Source organism: Scyliorhinus canicula, chromosome 15 (assembly GCF_902713615.1).
Source record: "Scyliorhinus canicula chromosome 15, sScyCan1.1, whole genome shotgun sequence".
NCBI lineage: Eukaryota > Metazoa > Chordata > Chondrichthyes > Carcharhiniformes > Scyliorhinidae > Scyliorhinus > Scyliorhinus canicula.
Window position 1 is genome coordinate 39,600,862 of NC_052160.1, and position 27,042 is coordinate 39,627,903.

At 52.9% G+C, this 27,042-nt stretch overlaps 1 long non-coding RNA gene across 3 annotated transcripts in view; it reads right to left on the bottom strand.

Moving 5' to 3' along the window:
• Positions 1 to 17,149, bottom strand: part of LOC119978014 — a 32,597-nt gene extending 15,448 nt beyond the window's left edge. The window contains exon 1 of one of the 3 annotated variants that reach the window (XR_005463344.1): positions 17,073 to 17,149. This is a non-coding gene — a long non-coding RNA (uncharacterized LOC119978014). The other 2 variants (XR_005463345.1, XR_005463346.1) reach the window with 2 other exon arrangements.
• Positions 17,150 to 27,042: the final 9,893 nt, after the last annotated feature.

The window sequence follows — 27,042 nt, forward strand, 5'->3', positions numbered from 1 at the left end:
AACAGTCTGGAAGACCGCCCTACTGGCCCTACGGTCCAGAGATCTCCCTATCTCCTATTGGCAAGAGGTCATCCCCGACGCCCTCCATTCAATCCGGTCTCTCCTCTGTACTGCCACAAACCAAACGTCTCATGAACGTCTTCTTGTTTTCCCTCGGAAGTCGTCCTCCGGATCCCCACTCCCGACTTGGCTGGCCACACCCGGGCCAATCTTGCTCCGGATGCACGTGCAGGTGCACAAGTCCGACCCGTTGCTGGAACGAGTCCAGTTACTCCACGCTAACCCGTAGTACGCGTACGTGGAGTATCCCGACGGTCGGCAGGACACGGTCTCCCTCCGGGACCTGGCACCCGCCAGCCTGCGGCCCCAACCCCCCACATCAACACCCTCCGCCCAGTCCCAACCCCCCCCTGGCGCCCCCGCAACCCAGCGCACAGGAACCCCCTCCTCCGGCCAGAGCTTCGCTAGCTCCGACCAGGAGTACGGACACAGGATCACGACCGCCGCTCCCGGAGTCAAGGACGGCCACCGGCCTGACGTCACCGGCACCGCTGCGACGGTCCAGCAGAACATCGAGGGCGCCCGACAGACTGATCGCGTTAATCTGATGTTCCACTGGACTTTTATCAGACTCTCGTGTCATTCAGAGTTCCAGTGAACAAGTTGCACATTTTGTTTCGTTTTTTTTTCTATTTGTGTACTGTTCATTGCCGTTCTTGTATCCGCACAGTCGTCGCGAGCCAGTGGGCAGCCACCATTTACCTCGGTACGCCTCGTTCTCTCTAGTCATACCACCAGTCCAACAGCCCCCCCCCCCCTTCTTACTCCTGCCCCCCCGGCTTCTTTCTCCACAAGGGGTGAATGTGGTGATATGACTAGGAGGTTTACGGTACCTATCTGCCATTGGTGCAGAGCACTCGCTACCCATTGGCTCAGGTCGGTCATGTACCTCTCTGCTGATTGGTTGAAGCTAGTCATGTGACTGCTCACCCACTGGCTGAGAGGCAAGTAGTCCCACCTACGAGGCGGGGTATAAGAACCCGTAGGACCCGGCAGTCGGCCTTTCTCTGTAAGTCGTCTGCCGGGCACACAACTAGTTGATTAAAGCCTGAACTATGGAACTTCTTCACGACTCGAGTCCAATTGATGGTACCTCACAGAGGGACAGTACTGAGAGAGTGCTGCACTGTCAGGTGGGCAGCACTGAGGGCTGTGCTGTTGGACAGGCTATTGTTTTAGATTATCTGTTAAAAACCACAAGATACCACTTTGGAAATGAGTAATATTCCATGTTGCCTTGGCCAATCACCATTGCAAAAACTGTGGTGAGATTGTGTGGTCTCCCTGCGGCACGTCTCTTGGTGGCGGGAGGCGGCCTACCATTGGCCGGTTGTGGGATCCTCTGGTCCCGCCTCTGTCATTGACTCCCTCAATGCCGCTGGAACCCTGCAGCAGGAGTTCACCATCGGCAGGAACAGAAAATCCCACCAGCATGAACAGCTGCAAAATCGCCCAACATCTCTAAAACAGATGATATGGTTGTTTACTTCATTGCTGTTTCTGAGCACTTTTTGCATTCTGATGTTGTGATGTATGCCTTTCTTTCTTTGTTTCCACTTGGCTCAGCTGAGGAAACTCTAGCCTCTGAATCAGAAAATGATGAGTTCAAGGGACCACCTCCAGGAACTAATATAATCCAGACTCACATCTCAGTGCAATGCGATCGAGTAATGGCAGGAACGCCAATCTTCTGATTATTAACGATTTTGAAAGGGTAGGCCATGCCTGCTGAACCTGATTTGAAGTTTGAAGAACCTGATGAAAGTATTGGAAAGGGAAATGTTTATGAATGCCATTGATATGGACTTCCAGAGGCATGTGACAAAGACCCTCAGTGGAAACTGTTACCTAAAGAGGAGTTACAGACCTTGTTATGAATACCTAAGGTGGAATTCTCTGTTGCCCGACGCCGATATCGTAATCGGCGATTGGGTGGAGAATCCCTTCCGACAGCCAAATCGGGGGCAACCCCGGTTTGACACCAGTTTTCAATTCTTCGTCCCCTTCAAAATGGTGTCATCATGTCGCGTGCCGCCCGCCGGTGGAACAGAATTGACACGTCATTGGAAGGCCGTCGCCCAATGCTCCGCCCTCGGTGGAGAGAATTCCCTATCGTGCGGTTGACTCGTGGTCTGAGTGGTTGGGAACCCGATGGGCGGCTGCGGACTGTGTCCAGCGCGCCTGTCGGCCGGAAGCCGCGCTGCTGGCCGGGGGGCTTCCCCGAGGGCTGGGGTCTTCATGGCGTTTGTCATAATATACACACAAGTATATGATGATGCATAGACAGACACTGACTGACACACTGAAAGACCAATCAACACACAGAACACAGCAGCCAATCACCAAACAGGACACGGCCACGATAAAGCCAGAGGGCACTAGTTTTCCCGCTCATTCGGGATGCAGCCTCTGAGACAGCCAGAGCCCGTGATCAGTAACACGAACATCTACCATGTGCTAGCAGTATAGTCTGGTCAGGTTAGCCATAGGTCTCCAGTCAATCTAACATAGTATCGACCCACAGTGCAAGTATATTTAACAGCTCATAGTTAAATAAAATAGAGTTGTACTTCTACAAGTATTGGTAGCCTGTCTCTGTCACTGCTCTGGTAAGCGCAGTCCTCGCAGACCCAGCATACCCAACACATCAGCGTTGATCGCCGAAACCTTGTCAGCATCTGACTGCACGCCTTGCTGCGAGATGTGGTCGCCAAGGAATTTGATTTCTGATTGACCGAATGAGCATTTGGCCCTGTTGAGTCGGAGGCCATGCTCGTAGATCCTGTGGAATACCCGCTTGAGGAGATCGATGTGTTCTTGAGGAGTTGTGGACCAGATTATGACATCGTCGACGTAGACTCACACCCCCTCGATGCCGTCTATCATCTGTTCCATTATGCGGTGAAATACCTCTGAGGCAGAGATGATGCCAAAGGGCATTCGGTTGTAGCAGTAGCGACCGAACGGGGTATTGAATGTGCACAGCTTGCAACTGGATGCGTCCAGCTGTATTTTCCAGAACCCCTTGGAGGCATCCAGCTTCGTAAAGAATTTGGTATGAGCCATCTCGCTGGTTAGCTCTTCTCGTTTTGGTATTGGGTAATGTTCCCTCATGATGTTGTGGTTTAAATCTTTGGGATCGATACAGATTCGAAGCTCCCCTGACGGTTTCTTGATGCAAACCATGGAACTAACCCAGTCCGTGGGTTCCATGACCTTTGATATGACGCCCTGGTCCTGGAGGTCCTGTAATTGCTGCTTGAGGCGATCCTTGAGGGGTGCCGGCACCCGACGCGGTGCGTGAACCGCAGGGGTGGCGTTTGGTTTCAGTAGGATTTTGTATCGGTATGGGAGTGTGCCCATACCTTCGAACACGCTATGGTACTGTGCTATGATGTCATCAATTTGAGCCTGGAAATTTTCATCAGGTGAGGCCGTCGCCTGTGAGGATGACATGGTGTGGACTCGCTGAACCTGGTTCAGGAGTTTGCAGGCCCGAGCACCGAGCAGGGATGCTCTGTCAGGCCCGAGCACCGAGCAGGGAAGCTCTGTCAGGTCCTACGATCTCAAATCGCAGCATCGCTTTAAGTGACCTATTGGAAACTCCGAGTTTGCATGAGCCACTGGCAGCAATGGCATTGCCAGTGTAGTCAAGGAGCTGGCAGGCCGGTGGAAGAATCCTTGGTCTGACGCGAATGGTGTCGAGATCGGATTTCGAAATGAGGTTCACTGATGTTCTGGTGTCCAGCTTGAAATAGATGCGAGCCTTGTTAACTGTGAGGACAGCACACCACTCGTTGTCAGGATCCACGCTTAGGATTTCACCATCTTTGAGAAAGGCAGTGCATGTTTAGTAATGATGCCCACCTCGAATGGGGATTTGAGGCACTCGGCGTCAAGATCTGGTGGGCTGTCAGGGTCGGAGTCTGGCACGGCCTGCTGTATCGAACGGACGCTTCTGCGCCATGGCTGGGATCACCGGATGCTGGGCAGTGGAGCAGATCTGCAAAGGGCTGCGTAGTGGCCAAGCTTGCCACACTGTAGCCAGCGTCGTGATTTTGCCGGACATTGCCGCTTTAAATGGGTGGAGCCATAATTCGGACACATCATGACACCAACGTCAGCGCGTTCCGTGCACCAACGCGCATGCGCAGTGTGGTCGAATGATGTACGCACCTGCACAGGCTGGTCATCGGTCTCGCTTCCCCTCGGTCGTGGCGCGCATGCGCTGGAGCCCAGGAAAAGCGTGCAAAATGGCCACTCTCATCAAGACTCAGGCCCTGCATTTGTGTGATGGCCTGCACCCGTTCTGCCTCGTGGGGGGTTAGCTTTGTCGTTTCTGCTGCCCTGATGTGGGAGTACCAATTGTTAGCATGTTCGTGGAGAATGCACGTTTCGATGGCGATGGTGAGGTGAGCTGCTTGACTTTCAGGAGTTGCTGGCGAAGGGAATCGGAGTGGACCCCGAAAACGATCTGATCCTCGATCATGGAATCAGTTGTCAAGTCATAGTTACATGACTGCGCGAGGATACGCAGATGGGTCAAAAAGGATTGAAAAGGTTCATCCTTACCCTGAAGCCTCTGCTGGAAAACATACCATTCAAAGCTCTCATTCACCTCAATGTCACAATGGCTGTCGAACTTCAGCAGGACTGTTTTAAATTTCGTCTTGTCTTCACCTTCAGCCAATGTAAGGGAGTTGTAGATGTGGATGGCGTGGTCCCCGGCTGTGGAGAGGAAGAGTGAGATCTTCCTGGCATCTGATGCGGCCTCGAGGTCGGTGGCTTCGAGATAGAGTTGAAACTTCTGTTTGAAGATCTTCCAATTTGCGCCGAGGTTGCCAACGATGCGGAGCTGTGGAAGAGGGCGGACATTGTCCATGTCACTGGATGGCTGATCGCTGGTCAACGCTGATTAACTGAAGGTAAGTCCGTCAATTCTCAGCATCCAAACCTGGTACCATGAGGTGTTGGATAGGCTGGGGTCTATGTAGACTGCGTTTGATGCAGTGTAGCGAGAGACAGACTTCAAACACCTGATGAGATGCAACACGATTTTATTTAACATCTAACTATTTTACATGTTCAACTGTGGGTTGACACGATGCTGATTTGACTGGAGACCTGAGGCTAGCCTGACCAGACTAACTGACTGCCACATGGTGCTTGTTCTAGCTGCTGCTCACGAGCTCTGACTGTCTCAGAGGCTAGATCCCAAGAGAGTGGGAAAACTGGTACCCTCTGGCTTTATAGTGGTCGTGTCCTGTCTGGTGATTGGCTGCTCTGTTCTGTGTGCTTACTGGTCATCCTGTGTGTCAATCACTGCCTGTCTGCACTCCATCATATACATGGATGTATATTATGACAGAGACTAATGGAGGGATGACTGATCGGAGACTGATGGAGGGATGACTGACTGGAGGCTGATGGAGGGATGACTGATGGAGGGATAAGTGACCGGAGGCTGATGGAGGGATGACTGACCAGAGGCTGATGGCGGGATGACTGACCGGAGGCTGATGGAGGGATGACTGATGGAGGGATGACTGATGGAGGGATGACTGACCAGAGGCTGATGGAGGGATGACTGACCGGGACTGATGGAGGGATGACTGACTGGAGGCTGATGGAGGGATGACTGACCGGAGGCTGATGGAGGGATGACTGACCGGAGGCTGATGGAGGGATGACTGATGGAGGGATAAGTGACCGGAGGCTGATGGAGGGATGACTGACCAGAGGCTGATGGAGGGATGACTGACCGGAGGCTGATGGAGGGATGACTGATGGAGGGATGACTGATGGAGAGATGACTGATGGAGGGATGACTGACCAGAGACTGATGGAGGGATGACTGACCGGAGACTGATGGAGGGATGACTGACCAGAGGCTGATGGAGGGATGACTGACCGGAGGCTGATGGAGGGATGACTGATGGAGGGATAAGTGACCGGAGGCTGATGGAGGGATGACTGACCAGAGGCTGATGGAGGGATGACTGACCGGAGGCTGATGGAGGGATGACTGATGGAGGGATGACTGATGGAGGGATGACTGATGGAGGGATGACTGACCAGAGACTGATGGAGGGATGACTGACCGGAGACTGATGGAGGGATGACTGACCAGAGACTGATGGAGGGATGACTGACCGGAGACTGATGGAGGGATGACTGACCAGAGACTGATGGAGGGATGACTGACCAGAGACTGATGGAGGGATGACTGACCAGAGACTGATAGAGGGATGACTGACCAGAGACTGATGGAGGGATGACTGACCAGATACTGATGGAGGGATGACTGACCAGAGACTGATGGAGGGATGACTGACCGGAGACTGATGGAGTGATGACTGACCAGAGACTGATGGAGGGATGACTGACTGGAGGCTGATGGAGAGATGACTGATGGAGGGATGACTGATTGAGGGATGACTGATGGAGGGATGACTGACCGGAGACTGATGGAGGGATGACTGACCAGAGACTGATGGAGGGATGACTGACCAGAGACTGATGGAGTGATGACTGACCGGGACTGATGGAGGGATGATTGACCGAAGGCTGATGGAGGGATGACTGACTGGAGGGATGACTGACCGGAGACTGATGGAGGGATGACTGACCGGAGGCTGATGGAGGGATGACTGATGGAGGGATGACTGATGGAGGGATGACTGATGGAGGGATGACTGACCGAAGGCTGATGGAGGGATGACTGACCGAAGGCTGATGGAGGGATGACTGACCGGAGGCTGATGGAGGAATGACTGACCAGAGACTGATGAAGGGATGACTGACCAGAGACTGATGGAGGGATGACTGACCGGAGACTGATGGAGGGATGACTGACCGGAGACTGATGGAGGGATGACTGACCGAAGGCTGATGGAGGGATGACTGACCGGAGACTGATGGAGGGGACTCACCGGAGACTGATGGAGGGATGAATGATGGAGGGATGACTGATGGAGGGATGAATGACCGGGACTGATGGAGGGATGAATGATGGAGGGATGACTGATGGAGGGATGAATAACCGAAGGCTGATGGAGGGGACTGACCGGAGGCTGATGGAGGGATGACGGACCGGAGACTGATGGACGGATGATTGACCGAAGGCTGATGGAGGGATGACTGATGAAGGGATGACTGCTCACGGTTTTCTTGCTGGGTTGAGCGCTGTAGTAAGGAATCAGAATCAGAGCTTGGCTGCTGGTGGCTCTCTAAACATGGCACCAGCAATTCCTTCCATGTTAGCTGGTGACACTGAGGTAGTCTTAATTCCCGCCTGTAACCATTGAGTGGTCAGCTACCCCTGCTAGCTAGCCATTATTATGTTGACCGGTGCAAAACCCTCTGGAAATGGTATTGGAGTGAGAGGGCCATAACCACCTACTTGCACCTTCTCCTTCCTGCCGCGTCTCGTAATATCCTAATCATGATTAAGATTGGGGAATAAATAATCTAGGGTGAAGAACATTTTGATAAATCGGACAGAGTAGGAAAGGGGAAGAAGTAGCCCTCATGGTAAAAGATGGGATAAGGGCAGTAGTGAGAATGTAACTTGCTTCACAAGATCAGGAGATAGAATCAGTATTGGGGGAGATTAAGAATTTAAAAGTTAGAAAATTCTGATGGGACTAATTAATACGCCACCTCACAGTAAGTATACTGTTGCACAGAGCATTAAGAAAATAATAATTGGAGCTTGTAGAGAAAGCAATGTAACAATTCCAGGAACTTTAATCTTTATATAGAATGGGCAAATCAGATTGGCAAAGGTAGATTCGAAGATAGAACATAGAACAGTACAGCACAGAACAGGCCCTTCGGCCCTCGATGTTGTGCAGAGCATTGTCCGAAACCAAGATCAAGCTATCCCACTCCCTGTCATTCTGGTGTGCTCCATGTACCTATCCAATAACCGCTTGATGAATTTATGGAATGCCTTTGAGATAGTTTTCTTGACCAATACATTGTGGAACCAACTAGGTTCCAACTAAGATAAAGATACTGTAGCCTTGTGTTTTGTGCAATGGGGCAGATTTATTTAAGAATCATATAGTAAAAGACATTCTGAACCTTAACAATCTCATAGTTAGGGTCCTCTCGGAAGGAGCGATCACAGTATGGTTGAATTTAAAATACAGATGTAGGGTGAGAAGATAAAATCCAATCCAGTGTTTTGTGCTTAAACAAAGGAGACTACAATGGGATGAGGGAGGAGTTGGCTATGGTAGACTGGGAGCAAAGACTTTCTGGTGGAACAGTGAAGAACTTTCAAAGTGATTTTTCACAGTGCTCAGCAAAAGTATATACAAGTGAAAAGGTTAGGACTGTAGGAAAAGGAATAATCAGCCATGGGTGTCTAAGGAAATATAGGAGGGTATCAAATTGAAAGAAAATGCATACAAAGTGCAAAGATTAGTGGGAAACAAGGGGATTGGGAAATACTTAAAGGTCAACAGAAAGCCCTGAAAAAAGCTGTAAAGAAAAGTAAGATAGATTATGAAAGAAAACTGGCTCATAATATAAAAACAGATAGAAAAACTTTACACAAATATATAAAATGAAAAAGAGTGCTATGGTAAACATTGGTCCTTTAGCGGATGAGAAGGGAGATTTAATAATGGGAAATGAGGAAATGGCTGAGGCATTGAACAGGTATTTTATGTTGGTATTCACAGTGGAAGACATAAATAACATGCCAATAATTGATCGCAAGGGGTCTATGGCGGGTGAGGATCCAAAAACAATCATTATCACTAAGGAGGTAGTGTTGGGCAAGCTAATGGGGCTAAAGGTAGACAAGTCTCCTGGCCCTGATGGAATGCATCCCAGGGACTAAAAGAGATGGCGGGGGAAATAGCAAATGCCCTTGTGGTAATTTACCAAAATTCACTGGACTCTGATGTGGTTCCAGCAGATTGGAAAACAGCAAATGTGACGCCACTGTTTAAAAAACGAGGTCAACAAAAGACGGGTAACTATAGGTCAGTTAGCTTAACTTGTGTAGTGGGCAAAATGCTTGAATCTATCATCAAGGAAGAAATAACAAAACAACTGGATAGAAATTGTCCCATTGGGCATATTGACTATACTCATTGGAATTTAGAAAAATGGGGGGGGGGGGAAATCCTAGAGAAACATAAAAAATTACGAAGGGAATAGTTAAGATAGAAGCAGGGAGGTTGTTTCCACTGTCTGGTGAAACTAGAACTAGGGGGCATAGCCTCAAAATAAGGGGGAGCAGATTTAGGACTGAGTTGAGGAGGAACTTCTTACCCACATGGTTGTAAATCTGTGGAATTCCCTGCCCAGTGAAGCAGTTGAGGCTACCTCGTTGAATGTTTTTAATGCAAAGATAGATAGATTTTTGAAAACTTTCTACAAATATATAAAATGAAAGAGAGTGGCTAAGGTAAACATTGGTCCTCGAGAGGATGAGAATGGAGATTTAATAATGGGAAATGAGGAAATGGCCGAGGCATTGAACAGGTATTTTGTGTCGGTCTTCACAGTGGAAGACATAAATAACATGCCAATAATTGATGGCAAGGGGTCTATGGCAGGTGAGGATCTAAAAACAATCATTATCACTAAGGAGGTAGTGTTGGGCAAGCTAATGGGGCTAAAGGTAATGGAATTAAGGTTTATGGTGAGCGGGCAGTGAGTGAAGCTGAGGCAACAAAACGATGAACGATGATCTTATTGAATGGCGGAGCAGGCTCGAGGGGCCAGATGGCCTACTCCTGCTCCTAGTTCTTTTGTTCTTATGAAAAGTATCTTAATACAACTGAATTGCATATTAATTTTGAAATTGACATACTTCATTTCTAAACAAGTATCTTCACAGAATTGATACAGTAGAAGGAGGCCATTCTGCCCATCATGTCTGCACCAGCTTTCCAAATAAGCAACTTACTTTGTTCCACTCCCTTGCCTTCTCCCTGTAATCCTGCACATTCTTCCTTTACAGATAACTGTTCAATTCCCTTTTGGATGCCCTTATTGAACCTGCCTCCACCACTCTCTCAGGCAATGCATTCTATGTCTTAGTAAGAAGTCTTACAAGTCTATATCTTAACCACTCAATGCATGAATAAGCATTTTCTCCTCTCACTTTTGCTTCTTTTGCAAATCATTTTAAATCTGTTACGAGTGGGAACATTTTCTCCCTATCTACTCTGTCCAGACCCCTCATGATTTTGAATGCCTCTTTCAAATCTCCTCTTAGCCTTTTCTTCTCCCAGGAAAACAGCCCTAACTTCTCCGATCTAACTTTACTTATGAAGTTCCATACCCCTGCAACCATTCTCTCTTCAATACCTTCACACCTTTCCTAAATTGCAGTACCCAGAACTAGACACCATTATCCATCTCGGGCCGAACCTGTGACTTATAGAGGTTCAAAATAACCTCCTTGCTCTTATACTCCATGTCGCTATTAATAAAATCTAGGCTACTGAATGCTGCCCGCCACCTTCAATGACTCATGTACATATACACCTAGGTCCCTCTAGTCCTACACCCACTTTACAGTTGCATCCTCTATTTTATATTATCTATCCATGTTCATCTTACCAAAAGAAATCACTTCACATTTCTTTGCATTGAACTTCATCTGCCACCTGTCTGCCCATTCTACCAACTTGTCGCTGTCCTTTTGAAGTTATACACGATCCTCCCCACAGTTCACAATACTTCCAAGTTTCACATCATGCTAACATGCACTGCCCTGTACACCAAGGTCTAGGTTATTAATATATATCAGGAAGAATACATGTCCCAACACTGATCCCTGGGAAACCCTCTTTAAGCCTGAAAAACTAATGACCGCTACACAGTTTCTCACATCCATATTGCCAATTCAGATCCATGTTGCTGACTTCCCTTTTATTCCATGAGCTATAACTTTGCTGTATCAAATGCCTTTTGGAAGTCCTCGTATATTACATTTACAGCATCGCCATCATTAACCCTCACTATCGCCTCTTCACAAACTCAAGCAAATTAGTTAAACAGGATTTTCCGTGAAGAAATCTGTGCTGGCTTTCCTTAATTAACCTGCATTTGTTCTCGTCACTATTAATTTTGTCCTGAATTGTTGTCTCTCGAAGTTCCCTCATTACCAAAGTTAAACTGATCAGCCTCTATTTGATGAGCTTACCTTCACACCCTTTTTTGACAAGGGCATAACATTTACAATTCTCCAGCCCTGTGGCACCACCCCTGAGCCAAAGGAAAACTGAAGGATTATGGTCAGTGCCTCTACAATTTCCATTCTCCTATCCCTCTGCATCTCACCCAGTCCTGATGCCTTATACATTTACAAATAGTGTATCAAATGCCTCCTCCTTATCAATTTCAAATACTTGTGTTGTCTGAATCGCCTCTTCCATCGTGGCCTGAGTGTAGCATCTCCTTCCTTGGTAAAGACAGTTGTAAAGTAGAGTAAATCCTTTTGGTCACTACAGTAGTCAGTTCCACTCCTTCTATTACTACACTTTTACTTTTGATATGCCGATAGAAGACTTTAGAATTCCATTTTATGTTAGTTGCCAATCTTTCATACTTTCTCTTTCCTTCTCTTATGTTGTTTTTCACCTCCCTTCTGAACCTTCTACTGTATATTCACCTTGGTTCTCAGTTGTAATTTCTACCTGACATCTATGAAAAGAGTACTGATTGGTTGGCAAGTAGGCTCTGATTGGTGGAAGCGTTGCCATGGAGAGTGCACCAAGGAACATGTTAACTGTCAAGCCATTGTTCAAATTCAAACCAGGCAGGTTGACACTGATTGGTCAAGGCATTGCCTCGGGGGATGAACCGGGGAATAGCTGTCCCTCAACTTGTTTTGTTGAAAAAGGTGAAATGCGTGAACATGCTCCTTCTGTCTCCAGAGGGCAGAGCACTGTGTGTGAACAGATGTAGCTTCTAGCATGAGTAACTGAGCCACACTGTGAGCCTGAGCCATAGTCTTAAATAGATTTTCAGTGTAATTCTTAGTACAATCTGGATTGTTTAGGAAGGGTTGTCCAATAGCAGAATCACATCGGGGAAGGGGGATATGGGGGGGATTCTCCATGAATTGGCGCGATGGCCCGAACACGGCGCCAAAAAACGGCATGAATCACTCCGGCGCCGGGCCCCCCGAAACGTTGCAAATTCTCTGTCATCGACACCCGCGCGGCATCACTGCATGAAAGTCCCCCCCCCCCCCCCCCCCCCCCCCCCCCCCCCCCGCCGAGACCTGGCAAAATGGCCGCCCGCCATGCAGCGCCAAGTGAGACCCCCCACTGCCTGCACCCTTTTCCACATTCCCCATCTCTACCCCCATATTCCCCTACCCCCATATCCCCTTTCCCCCATATTCCCCTTCCCCCATATCCCCCCGCCCCCATATCCCCCTTCTTCCATATCCCCCATATCCCCTTCCCCCATATCCCCCCTCCCCAATACCCCCATATCCCCTTCCCCATATCCCCCATATCCACCCTTCCCCATATCCCCCTTCCCCCAAATCCCCCCTTCCCAATATCCCCCCATACCCCCCTTCCCCATATCCCCCCATATCCCCCTTCCCCATATCCCCCATATCCCTATTCCCCCATATCCCCTTCCCCCATATCCCCCTTCCCCCATATCCCCCCTTCCCCCATATACCCCCTTCCCCCATATCCTCCCTTCCCCCCTTTCTCCATCCCCGTCTGCATGTCTAACCATGCATTCTGTATTGTGCATTGCCGCATCCCCGCGGATGCCGACCGCCCTCAGGACGTCCCAGGATGGCCACGAGCCAGGGACAGACCCAGTCCATCAGGCATATGACGCTGCCCCCATCTAGTGCGGGTGCGCGACGCCGGGGGGGGGGGGGGGGGGGGTACGACACCCAGGGACAAGGAGAGCAGCCACAGCAACAGGCCCCTGTCGCAGCCGACCCAGGACAATGACGCCCGGGACACAAGCACCCCGGAGACCCACATACAGGACACACCCACCCAGAACACACCCACCCAGGACACCGACACCCAGGACACCGACACCCAGGACACTGACACCCAGGACACTGACGCACATGACACCCACACACAGGTGACGGATGGACAGAAATCACCACTCCAGGGGACCCAGGACTTCAGGTCGGATGAGGAGCACGACACAATACTACTGCTATCTCATACACCCTCCACCATTGCAAAGACACTCACCTCGGTTGGGCACTTTAGCAATGAGGCACCTGGTAAACTAACTGGTGCGCACAACACAGCGTTCCCGGTACAGCAGGTGGAGGCAGGAGCAGCCGAGGGGCTGGGCAGTTGGAGGGCAGCCGGCCGCAGGCAACCATCTGCCACCCAGACGGGTCCCGGGTTCCTGGAGTTACCACACCCACCCATAGACCCGATGCAGTCACGGACCAAGGAGGACCAAAGGGGCTGACGGCCGCTTGCGGCAGCTGCAGACGCAGGTGGCGGAGTCCACACATGTCCAGGAGCAGGGAGTGGTGCCGGTCATGCATGCCACCCAGGCCGACACCACACGGGTGGCACCCACGGTGGAGGCAATGGGTGCAACGGTGTCAGACATGGGTCGCAGTATGCAAGGTGTGGGGCTTTCCGTGCACGCGGCGTCCGTGGCCCAGGACATGGCTGCCCTCTCACAGGCACAGCAACAGAACCCTGTCGCCTCCAGGACTGGCAGGTGTCCGGGGGTTGTTGGGTGCTCGGTCCGTTCGCATCCCCGACCCGTGTAGCGGCCCTGGGGCCATTGGTCCCCCCAAGGGAGGAGGAGCTGCTGGGGCCCGTTCCGTGTCCACCTGTAGGGGAGGTTCCGGAACACCGCGACACCTCGGACTCCACCCCCCTTCCATCCCAGGTGCATTTGGTGGACAGCGGGCAGGACAGGCTGGCAGCTCGCCATCCCAGTCGCCCGAGCGGTAGCCTGGCCCATCTAGGCCAGGCCGCCCCCCCCAGGAAACGGCCGCCAAAGGGGTCCCTAGTCACAGGGCAGGAATCGCAGGAGTCCACCTCCAGTTCTGCTGTACCATCTGGGGAACCACCTAGACGTAGTCATAGGGCACGTAAGGCAAAAAAACTAGACACTGAGTAAGTTGGCACGGGTGCAGGACACAGTCGGGTTTTAGGGGCTAGGGCACGTGTATGAACTGTTTGTTATTGAAATCACTTTCACACCTACAGAAGCTGCCTCTGTACTCTGTCCAATGCGTGGGGGTGTGTGGTGTGAGGTGGGCACCAGTGGGTGTGTGATGGGTGATAGAACATCGTCCTCAGGTTAATGTGCGCCCCATCTCCCGAGTCGCCTTCGTCATCCCCCCGAACAGACGACGGGACCGTGCGCTGCAGTCTCACGACCGCATGCAGGAATGGTCCGGGTGGATGGTGGTACTGTGGCCATGGGTCAGACATTGTCCAAAGATGTAGAGCCCAGAGCTCATCGCAAGGCTGGTTGTCATCATCTTCCATGGCCTGCAATAGACACGCTTCCACCGGCGACCTTGTGAGCCCTGCCCGTTGTGCCGCAGGTGGATGTGCAATGGAGGGGTGGTGTGCATGCTGGTGGGGTGCGGGTGGTTGGTTTTGGGTGGGCAGGGTGAGGGTGGTTGGTGTTGGGTGGGTGGGGTGAGAGTGGTTGGCATTGGGTGGGTGGGGTGAGGGTGGTTGGTGGTGGGTGGGTAGCGGGGGGTGAGGGTGGTCGGCTGGTGTCGTGTGCAGTCTGTGCCCATACTCGGCGATTCCAACACCCCCCTCGTCCGTGAACCAGGCGACTATCAGCCTGTCCCGTGCCCGCTAGCCCAGCCGGTAATGGTGGGCAGCCTCCCGTCCATGTCCACCTTGTCTGTCCTGACCAATGCCCCCCACCCTCCTCATCTGGGGAGGTCTGCGTCTCATCTGGCTGTTCCTCCCCTTCTATGTCTCTGCCTGCAGCACATCCTGAGCGGTCCAGGCACCTGAAGCGCATCTTCAGCAGCCCAAAGCACCTTTCTATCACACCCCTGGTCGCTGCATGGGCATTGTTGTAGCAGTTCTCCGTGTCAGTCTGTGGCCTCCGTATAGACGTCATCAGCCACGACCGCAACGGGAACCCTTGTCGCCCAGCAACCAGCCCCTCAGACAGTGGGTGGGGGCGTCCCTCGAACATGGTGGGGATGAAAGATTGCGCCAATACGATGAGTCATGTACACTGCCCGGGTACCGGGTGCAGACGTGCAGGATCCTCATGAGGTGGTCACAGACCACCTGCACGTTCGTGGAACAGGTCCCCTTCCTATTCATGAACACGGCCCTTTTATCCGCAGCTGGTCGCACGGCGAATTGCATCTCATCGATCACCCCTGGACCATGGGCATCCTGGCCACGGCAGCAAGGCCCACTGCCCGGGCATCCTGGCTCGCCCGGTTCACAGGGAACCGGATGTAGCGGTCCGCAATGGCATAAAGGGTGTCTGTCACTGCCCGGATGCACCGGTGCACCGATACCTGCAAGATGCCGGACAGGTCCCCACTCGGCGGCTGTAATGACTCCGTGGCATAAAAGTTCAGGGCCATGGTAATCTTGACGGTCACGCGGGGAGAGGGTGTCCTCCCCCAGTGCCACGCGGTCCCAGGTGTGCCATCAGGTGGCAGATGTGTGCCAGGGTTTCCCGGCTCATCCGGAGTCTCCTCCTGCATTCCCGGTCCGTGAGGTCTTGGTATGACGAGTGGGGGCGGTACACACGGGTCCTCATCGGGCATTTACATCACCGTGGCACCACCACCTCCTCCCCCTCCCCCTCCTGCCTGGCGGGTGGCCCTCCAGCCTGCGCGGCTGCCACCTGCCACCCTGTGGCACGCTCCTCACTGCAGCCTCCGCCGCCTCCCTGGCACGCTCCTGCTCCAACTCTCCCAGGGCAACATGTAGAAGTGCGGCTCCTGCCACGGCGGCTAACATCGCTGGGTGATCATCAAACATAACGGCCTGCAGGGGGTGGGGGGGGGGGGGGGGATAGACGACATGCCACCATTGCCCATACCCCCCGCAGCCGGGTGCCATGGGCTGCATGGTTGCGACTGTTGACAGCTGGCACCTGGCCAGGCGAACAATCCCCCCCCCCCGGCAAGCACCGTCCCCAAACCCCTTCCTCTCGTCCCCGGCACGCACCCTCTGTAACTGCCGCCCCTCTCATCCCTAGCACACACCCTCCCCAACCCCCCCCCCCCTCGCCTCCCCGGCATGCACCCTCCCCAACCCCCTCCCCCCTCCCGCACACCCTCCCCCCCCATTCCCTCCCTGGCACGCACGCTCCCCATCACGTACCCTCCCCATCCCCCTCCCCAACCCCGCCTCTCCCCCAACACCTCTCCCCTCCTCCTCCCCTCTTCTCCCTCCTCCCCCCAGCCCCTCACAGCCCCTCCCCCCACCCCCCCCCCCCCCCCCGGCACGCGCACTCCAACTGCTCCTGTGACCCTCCTCCACCACCTGCGGCCGTGCCGTCACTTCTCCGGCATCCGCCCACGCCGACCCCTACCTGACTGGTTGACGCCGTTAAATAGGTAGTTTGATTTACGCCGGCGGTCACGTCGGCGGGACTTCGGCCCATCCGGCCCGGAGAATTGAGGCGGCCCCGGGGCCCGTTGCGCGCGCCGGTCTGCAACATTCTCCGAGGCTTGTTGCGCGATTCACGTAGACGGGATTTTTGGGCAGCTGGAAAATATCGCGGGGCTGCCGGGCGGGATTTACGCCCCCCCCCCCCCCCCCCCCCCCACACCACCCCCGGCGATTCTCTGACCCACCGGGGGTGGGGGGTCGGAGAATCCCGCCCACTATGTTTTGAGTTTTGTAAGAACGGGCTGGTTGGATTCGATCTGTTGTGAACAGCCAGAAACAACAAAAGCTTGGCAGTCAACTGTTCCCTGGTGCATTTTCCATGGCAATGCCTGTACCAAAAGTCCACTGGCCGACCAATCAGCATTTTTCTTCTTGTGCAATGTAAATTGTTGTTCCCTTTACCATTAGTATTCTTCCAAACTGTCGTGATGCAGGATCATTCCAGGTCTCAAACGGGGACTTGTGCATCTCACAAGCTCCAGCCGCAAGTGTATCAGTGAGGTCACAGTGAGGTCACAGTGAGGTCACAGAACCCCTGTTTGCTGCCCGGGCAGTGAACTATGTAAACTTTGACCTCGACCATGCCCAACAGGATGCCCTGGATGGAAGATTCTCTGCCACGGCTGGGTGCCCAGGTGTAGAGGGTAGTGGATGGCATGCATGTCGGCTTGCACTCACTGGGCCGTCAGGGCATGCCACCAGCTAGCCACCCCCTGGGCTTTATGCGTCAGATTGTCTAACACTGTCGCTTTCTGTTTCTCCCCCGCCCCTTCTGAAACCACCCATAACTGTCGGGAGCGGGAGAAAACTGTAGGGGGACCGCCGGATCTGCGGCTCCTCACCGTGGCTAAGGGGCCCTGGATGTGATCCAAAGGGAGGTTGCCAGGGTGAAGATTGGCCGCGGGTGATGAAATGAGATCGCGCTTAATTGCAGTTCTCAATGCTCAAGTGTGTCAACCCCCCCCCTCCCGCAATGCCACCCCCACAGCACCCTCACCCTCACCCCGACACCACTCTCACCCTCACACCCACCCTCGCCCCCACCCTCATCATGCATCTTTTCTTGTGCCTTTCAGGTGATGGGGCAGGTCCATTAGGTGTCCCCCGCCCCAGCCAGAGCCCCGCCGTGTGCCGACCAGCGATGGGGAGAGCAGCTCTCGACCCAAGACACCCTGAAGCTCGAGTCTGGGGATGACACTGATTTCCCATCACAACTGTCTCCAATACCCTCCACCAACCCAGAGATACTCACCTTGGGTTGGGCACTTTAGTGAAGAGTCTCCTGGGACACCCTCTGGTGTGCACGAGACAGCTGATCCGGTACAGGAGTTGGACATAGGAACTCCTGAGGGGGCGGACAGTCGGAGGGCCGGCCGACCCAGGGACTAGCTCCCGTTATGGGAGACAGGTTTTGGGTTTCAGGAACAAACAGTCCCGTTGATCATGGAGATGCAGTCACAGAGCCCAGGACTACATGAGGGGGTTGTCAGTGAACGTCCAGCACGTGAAGATGCAGTTGGAGGAGTCCAACCGCGTGCAGGAGCACGAGATGATGCCGGCCATGCGTGCCACCCAGGCCAACGGGGACCCAGGTCACAGGGCAGAGATCGCAATAGGCCACCTCCATTCCCGATGTACCATCTGGGGATCCACCTCGATGTGGAGTTACGGCCCGGAAAGCTAGAAAGTTAGACACCAGTTAAGTTGGCAAGGGTGCAGGACACAGTTAGTTATAGGGGCTAGGTAACATATCTGTAAATATTTGTGCACATTAAACATCTGTTCACACCGTGACAACCGATCTCGGTGCTCTGTCAGATGGGTGTGAGGGATGGGCTAGTCTGGTTGGCCATCTTGTTGCAGAGATAACATCAGAGCTAACAGCTCAGTGGGCTTGTGGGAGGAGTTGACGACTGTACTTTGGGCCAATTGACGAGGAAGCCTACTTATTTTCACTTTAGCTGATATAGAGCACAGCTCAGACCCTGACATGTTCAGACTTTTCATACCTCCCCAATTAATGTCATTTCAGTAGTATAAATTTAGGCTGCACACTAATCCAACGGATTCAGTCTGACAGTGAGCTCACAGAGGCTGATATTGCCTGCCTGCACTCATTCAGGTCCAATCCCCTTTGTGAAAGCGCTGTCTTGCCAGGGGTGTTTGCGCGAGTGAGGGAAGGCTGATTCTTAAGGCAGTGCTATAGCTGCAAAGGAAGATCCAGGGATTGAATGGCTGGACCGAATGCAATCCAAGTGCTTCACAATAATTTCCTCGTTTTATGGGCCAGGGTTTAGAGAACCCCAAAATGTATCATGGAGTTCACCTGACCCACAACCTTTACTAGATTGTGGTATGGGAAGCACGCGGCCCACTCTACAGGTGTGGTACAGCAGAGATCAAAAAGTAATTTTTAAAGCAAAACAATGTTTATTTTCTATGAACTCATTTACCCCTTTTTAAAACATACAGTGAACATCTTAGCAACCATCAATTCAAATACACTTCTCAAAGAATACAACATTCTAAGTAATACTTAAACATTCCTTTTTAGACATAAAGAAAACCTTTGAACAGATGCACATCAGGTTTAAATTCACTACTGAGAACAGTTATCACTCTGAATTCACCAAATGATCAAGAGATAGTCTTTACATGGCAGAGAGATCAGCATTACACCTCCGGTGGCTGACAGCAGCTCCAACACTGAAACAAAACCAAAACAAACACAGGCACACCCAAGCTTTTCTCAAAGTGAAACTAAAAAGCAGAGCCAGAGCTCAGCTCCACCCACATCCTGACATCACTGCAGTAACTTTAGCAGACTACCATTTCTTAAAGTGACATTCCCCTGACACTCGCCCAAGGTGATCATGCTGGGTTATGTTTAGTCATGTATTTGTCCAATGTTTTCGCAGAGATGAGCAGGATAGTGGATGGAGCAGCAAATGTTGCAGTGTTCCAGGCAATCAGGCAACTGAGGAGGAGCAGGGCCCGTCTCCGTCAGACTGGGCAAAGGGAAGAGTCTGACTCACCCTGTCGAATATGGGCCAGCAGGGCTCCTCAAGACAGAGGCATTCAGCGCAACCAAATGTGCACCGAAGTTGCTCTTCATGCCTGCAGCTGAGCATTGTTATCCTCATCAGCTCAATGATGCACATAATAACGAGGAGCAGGAGTAGGCAATTCCACCCCTCAGTGGGCTCCGCTATTCAATACAATCATGGTTGATCTCAACTCGGCCTCATCTTGCCCTTCCTGCCTGCTCCCCATGACCCTTCACCCCGCTAAAAACCTCCCAATCTCCTCCTTCAATCAATCAATCTCTCAATGAATGGTTACTATTTGAGTCACCACGTCCTCATCCTTGGAATTCCGGATGGCCACTGGAGCATGTGGCAGTCCTGTGATGGAATAATAATTCCACCAGTGCATTTTGTGAGTATGTCGCAGTTTGCCCAAGAATCTAGCAAACATTTCATGGCCTGTGGCAATATCCCAGAGGCAGAAGCAGCACTGCGATCCTCCCTGCAAGCGTGGGGGTGTTCCTGGGGAGGACATTAATCACTCAGTGATTGTCTCCTTGATCGTTCAGGCCTCATCATCATGCTGAGTCCCCAGCAAAGGGATTGTTACTGAGGGCACAGCACAGGAAGGGAGCCTGTGAAACAGTCAACTTCCTGTGGACTGTTGAAGCTTCAGCAGCAGTATTGTTGCGTCACTGTCAGGCCGTATGATCCTGCAATCATCATGTTACCATTCAGCCTAACCTTGGCATCTGAGGGCCAGAAAATGCAGAGTCTGCATTTAGGCATCAACTCGTTAAATGGTTGATAATAGATGCAGTGAAACTTTGCTCTGATCCCATATGAGACCAGCACATTTTTAATCCATCAGTCTTAGATACCCACAAAGAAACCAGGCACACTGACGGTATCACAAAACCATGTTGACTACCCATTGGAGAGCTGGCACAGGGGCAATGCCAATACATGCCAGCCAGACCTTCAGGACCAGAGCAGCATCCTCTCATGTCACAGTCATCTGGGGCTTTGACAGACCTCTCTGATCTTGCAGAGTCAGTGTCCTCTCGCACGAATCTCAATGCTCACCACTTGTTAATCAGGTCCGTGATTAATTCAGCTCACTTCACTGCAGAAGTGTCAAGAGACTAAACCAGACTGCAGCATCTCAATGCATGAGGTCACATGATGTGAACCTCTGAGGCTGGTCTCTGAAATGCATTGCCCAAACACCATGGGCGGGATTCCGGGGATTTCCCAACGGCGTGGGGCTGCCCACAATGGGGAACCCCATTGGCCGGCTGGCGTGATGGAGAAACCTGGTCCTGCTGGAGAATCCCACCCAAGGTTCTGAGAGGCAGAAGCTTTTCTCATGTCACTGTTGCACAGAGAACAGTCAGGCACTGTTATTTGGATTTGGATTAGTTTTTTTCTCACGTGTACCGAGGTACAGTGAAAAGTGTTGTTCTGCGTACAGTCCAGACATATCATTCCATATATGAAAAAAAGCATAGGGCATACATAAATACATAATGTAAATACAGAGACATAGACATTGGGTGAAGCATACAGGAGTGCAGTACTACTCAGTAGAGAGGATGTGTGATTAGTCTATAAAAGGGCCATATCGTCGTCTGGTAACAGCGGGGAAGAAACTGTTAGTGCGTGTTCTCATTGTAGACATCACCTTCCTTTGGCTGGGCATTGCAGCTTTAAATGGGCAGAGCCACAATTGTGGCACGTCAGGACGCTGTCTGTACCTCATTATGAACATGAGTGCATATTATGACAAACACCAGAAAGGTAACCATGCAATTCTATGTACAAACAATGAAGCCTATGTTACTGTGGAGCTAAGGTGAGATGCGGCTGTCTAGTTGTCCGTCGTGCTACCAGGTACCGCTGTCTCATCCGTCCCCTGGTATATATGTATCTATGTCTCTTTAGCTGTCTGGTTCCACCTACTGGCAGGAGGTCATGACTGCCTCTACATGTATTGATCCTTAGCTATATACACTGGTACTGACATTTACATTGTGTAACTATGTACAGTTATATACAAATATGCATATGTGCATATCACCGCACACTCCACTAGGCTCTCTATCTCCCTCCTGTACTCTGCCTCATCGTTCGAGATCCGGCCCTCTACGCTCTGTCATCAGCAAACCTGTAGATGGAATTGGAGCCAAATTTTGCCACACAGTCATGTGGTTGTATAGGGAGTACTGTAGGGGGCTAAGTACGCAGCCTTGCGGGGCCCCAGTATTGAGGACTATCATGGAACAGGTGTTGTTGTTTATCCTCACTGATTGTGGTCTATGGGTGCTAAAGTCGAGGATCCAGTTGCAGAGGGAGGAGCCATGTCCTAGGTTTTAACGGTTTGATATGAGCTTGGCTGGGATTATGGTGTTGAAGGCAGAGCTGTAGTCAATGAATAGGAGTCTGACGTAGGAGTCCTTCTTGTCGAGATGCTCCAGGGATGAGTATGGGACTAGGTATGAGGCGATATGCAAATTGCAGTGCACCTAGGCATTCTGGGAGTATGGAGCTAACGTGTCTCATGACCAACCTCTCGAAGCACTTCATAATTATCGATGTCAAGGCCACCGGATGGTAGTTATTGAGATAGATTGCTTCGTCCTTCTTTGGCTTGATGGTGGCCTTCTTGAAGCAGGTGGAGACCTCGGAACGGAGTTGGGAGAGGTTGAAGATCTCCGCGAACACATCTGCCAGATGGTCCATGCAGGATCTGAGTGCACGACCAGGGACCCTGTCAGGACCCATCGCTTTCCATCAGTTCCACTAGTAATAAAGTTTGTTTTAAAATACCGTATCCATATTTCATTGTGCAATCACTCCTGGTGTGTGGTATCCTTTACGCACAGTCTGACAAAATAAAAAAAAATGTTGGGGTTTCTGTCCAGTATCCTCGTCCCTGCTGGGGTCTGCTCTGGGATGGTAATACTACAGCAGAGGAGGAGGCAGCCTGCTGACTGCTGGGCATTGAAGTCTGTAATGGCCTTGGCGGGCGTCATCTGGAAGGCCGAGGCCTGGAGGACCCCAGTCTGCTTTGGGTCTTCTGCTGTGGGGCAAGAGTACCCTACTTTGCCCATGGAGTTCAAGCTGATGGGGGACTTTGAATGGTTGCACAGCCCAGGAGAGTCCTGGGTGCATAGCCCGGCGGAACCTGGCTGATGCTCCTTCTCCTTGTGGGTGCTCTGAAGAGAGGGATCCTGGAGGGAGATTGAGGTGCCCCATGTCCCTCGAACCTAAACAGTGCTCAAATGCTCTCATGGCTAAAGTGACGGTGTGCAGGTCCTCATGCATATCGGCATAAAGACCAAGACCTCCAGGGCGGTCTCCAACCAGCCATGGGACACTTTGATGCACAGGCAAGTTAGTGCAATGACAACAGACTGAAGGTGGACACACTCCTCCATCATCCTCTCTAATCTGGTGATATTCTGTGACAACCAGGTCACTAGACACAGTGGCCTCTAAAGCTGGAATGGGACATGGAAAAGGTTTGTCAGGAGGGACCAGGGAGGAATTTTGACATTTGAGCATAAGATTTAAACTTTTTAACATCAGGAACTTTTTGTACATGGTTTTCCAAAACAAAATTTTAAGTGATACCTAAAATTCATAATGTTTTTTATAGGTTGTAAAGGAGAGGGGCGCGATTCTCCCAACGGGAGACAAAGTGCCGACGCCGGAGTGAAACCCGGAGTGTTTCGGCGTCGGAGGCCACTCCTTGCCCCCTATTTCCCCCCCCCACGGGGGCTAGGAGCGGCGGCGCGTGAATTCCGAGCGCCCGGCCTTGACGCTTGCGTCAAAGCGGCGCGCCGGGAATGACGCGACCGGCAGCGCCGAAGTGACGTCAGCCGCGCATGCGCAGGTTGGTCGGCGCCAGCCCGCGCATGTGCGGTTGCCGTCTTCCCCTCCGCTGCCCCGCAAGACATGGCGGCTTCATCTTGCGGGGCGGCGGAGAGAAAAGAGTGCGTCTTTTAGCGACGCCGGCCCCGACGATCGGTGCCAACCGATCGCGGGCCAGACATCTGCTGAGCACGCCCGTGGTGCTCGATCCTCCGCCCCCCACAGGCCCCACACTCACCGGTCGCGCGCTGGGTGTGGTTGGCGCCGGGGTGAACCAGTCGGGTTCGGCAGGCCGCTCGGCCCATCCGGGCCGGAGAATCTCCAGTCGCCATGAGAAACGGCGATTGGCGATTCTCCCAGCGGCCTGTCGAAAAACGAGACACACCATTTTCTGGGGAGTGGGAGAATCGCAGGGGGTGCCAGGGCAGCGTGGCGTGATTCGCCCGGCCCTCCCGCGATTCTCCCACCCGGCATGGGATGCGGAGAATCGCGCCCGAGGAGTTTCAATGGATGCATTCAGAGCATAATGGTAGAGATAAGGGACGGGATTCTCCCCTACCCGGTGGGGTGGGAGGTCCCGGCCCCAAGGAGTGGCGTGAACCACTCCGGCGTCGGGCCGCCCCAAAGGTGCGGAATCCTCCACACCTTCAGGAGCTAGGCCGGCCTAAGAGTGGTTTGCGCCACGCCGGCCAGCGGGGAAGGGGCTTGGCGCCACGCCACCTGGTGCCAACCAGCCTCCGCCGGCCGGCGTGAGTTGGCGCATGAGCTGGAGCGCCAGCGTGTGCTGGCGTCATCCCAGCACATTCGCTGCGGGATTCGTCTCCGCACCGGCAATGACGGACCGGTACAGCGGCCGACACGGAAGAATAGGGTGCCCCAATGGCACAGGCCCGCCTGCGGATCGGTGGGCTCCGATCGTGGGCCAGGCCACAGTGGGGGCATCTTCCGGGGCCAGATCCCACCACGGCCCCCCCCCGAGTACGCCGGCGGCCGCCCGCGCAGCCAGGTCCCACCGGCAAATACCTGGTGTAACATGCGTTGGCAGGACTGGCCGAAAACGGGCGGCCACTCGGCCCATTACAGGCCGGAGAATCGGTGGGGGGGGGGGGCAGCTGCCAGCGGCCGCCGACCAGCACGGTGCGATTTCCGCCCCCGCCAAATTCCCGGCGCCGGAGAATTCGTCAGTCGGTGGGGGCGGGATTCACGCTGCCCCTCTGCGATTCTCCGACCTGTATGGAGGGTGTTGAAGGAGGTTCATTGGGTGGGATTGTACAAGAGTTCAGAATTAGTGCATTTTATTGCCTTAAGCATTTTGCTATTCATTGCTGCCTTACATTTCCAGCTGGGGCTGGATTCTCCATCCCGCCGCACCAGGGGCTGGATTCTCCATCCCGCCCGCCGCACCAGGGGCTGGATTCTCCATCCCGCCCGCCGCACCAGGGGCTGGATTCTCCATCCCGCCGCACCAGGGGCTGGATTCTCCATCCCGCCCGCCGCACCAGCGGCTGGATTCTCCATCCCGCCGCACCAGGGGCTGGATTCTCCATCCCGCCGCACCAGGGGCTGGATTCTCCATCCCGCCGCACCAGGGGCTGGATTCTCCATCCCGCCGCACCAGAGGCTGGATTCTCCATCCCGCCCGCCGCACCAGGGGCTGGATTCTCCATCCCGCCGCACCAGGGGCTGGATTCTCCATCCCGCCGCACCAGGGGCTGGATTCTCCATCCCGCCCGCCGCACCAGGGGCTGGATTCTCCATCCCGCCGCACCAGGGGCTGGATTCTCCATCCCGCCCGCCGCACCAGGGGCTGGATTCTCCATCCCGCCGCACCAGGGGCTAGATTCTCCATCCCGCCGCACCAGGGGCTGGATTCTCCATCCCGCCCGCCGCACCAGGGGCTGGATTCTCCATCCTGCCGCACCAGGGGCTGGATTCTCCATCCCGCCCGCCGCACCAGGGGCTGGATTCTCCATCCCGCCGCACCAGGGGCTGGATTCTCCATCCCGCCCGCCGCACCAGGGGCTGGATTCTCCATCCCGCCGCACCAGGGGCTGGATTCTCCATCCCGCCGCACCAGGGGCTGGATTCTCCATCCCGCCGCACCAGGGGCTGGATTCTCCATCCCGCCGCACCAGGGGCTGGATTCTCCATCCCGCCGCACCAGGGGCTGGATTCTCCATCCCGCCGCACCAGGGGCTGGATTCTCCATCCCGCCGCACCAGGGGCTGGATTCTCCATCCCGCCGCACCAGGGGCTGGATTCTCCACCGGCGGGATGCTCCGTTTTGCCGGCAGCCGGGGGGGGGGGGTTCCCGACAGTGTGGCGCTGCCCCACAATGGGAAACCCCATTGACCAGCCGGCGTAACGGAGCATCCCGCCGGTGCGCTGAAACAGAAGTGTGGCAGGGTGGAGAATCCAGCCCCTGATTTGTGGTGCGGCACGCCGTCGGGATTCTCCATTTCGCCGGCCGGTCAATGGGGTTTCCATTGTGGGGCAGCCCCACACCGTCGGGAAAACCCCGGGCTGCCGGCAAAATGGAGCATCTCTCTGGCGGAGAATCCAGCCACATATCTTTGCAAAATCAGGATATTGCCATTGGAATTTGTTTTGAAACACAAAACCTTCACCCAATCACCGTTAAGTTGTTATCTTGTGTCATGAATGATTTAATCTAATTGGGACCAATTGTGCAGGAGCAAATGCATTAATTCGAAAAGAATTCAGCCTCACTCAAAAACATTAAGTCACCTATCTATCATACTTGGAGGGTATCCTGATATTGAAATTAGGGGTCATTTGGCAAAGCATTATGCTAATTGAAGTCAATTTGCATATGCAGGTTCACAAATGAAGTCAGAGACTACAATATCTTATCATTTTGACACCTGAAGCATATATTAGACATGCTGCTGTGAATTATATTTTAACATGAGTTACCCTAATTGGGTTAATCTGAAAATAACAAGGTGTCTATAACTCAGAAATCCACTACAATGGACTTTACAGTAGATTAATAATACAATTAAAGATAATCTTATCTACAACTCAGGCCACATCCCTTAATCATGCAAAGGACTGACTGACTCAAGGGAGGGTTAGTTGCATTGATCTTTTCTTTTTCCTGTGATGATGTAAGTCGTTTGATTTTACTTGGCTGTTAAAATATGCTCTGCTGGTATGGCTGACCTTGCATTGCATGTATCTGTCCCCCCCCCCCCCCCCCCCCCCATTATTTGGGACAAGGAATTGACTGCACCCAGTGTCCCATTGATAAGGCCTGGCGAATTTATGAATCGGGGTTTTCATTCCTTCAATGTACGCATGCAACCATTCCAAGAGGATAGATATTGGGGCCTCACGGTAGCATGGTGGTTAGCATCAATGCTTCACAGCTCCAGGGTCCCAGGTTCGATTCCCAGCTGGGTCACTGTCTGTGTGGAGTCTGCACGTCCTCTCCGTGTGTGCGTGGG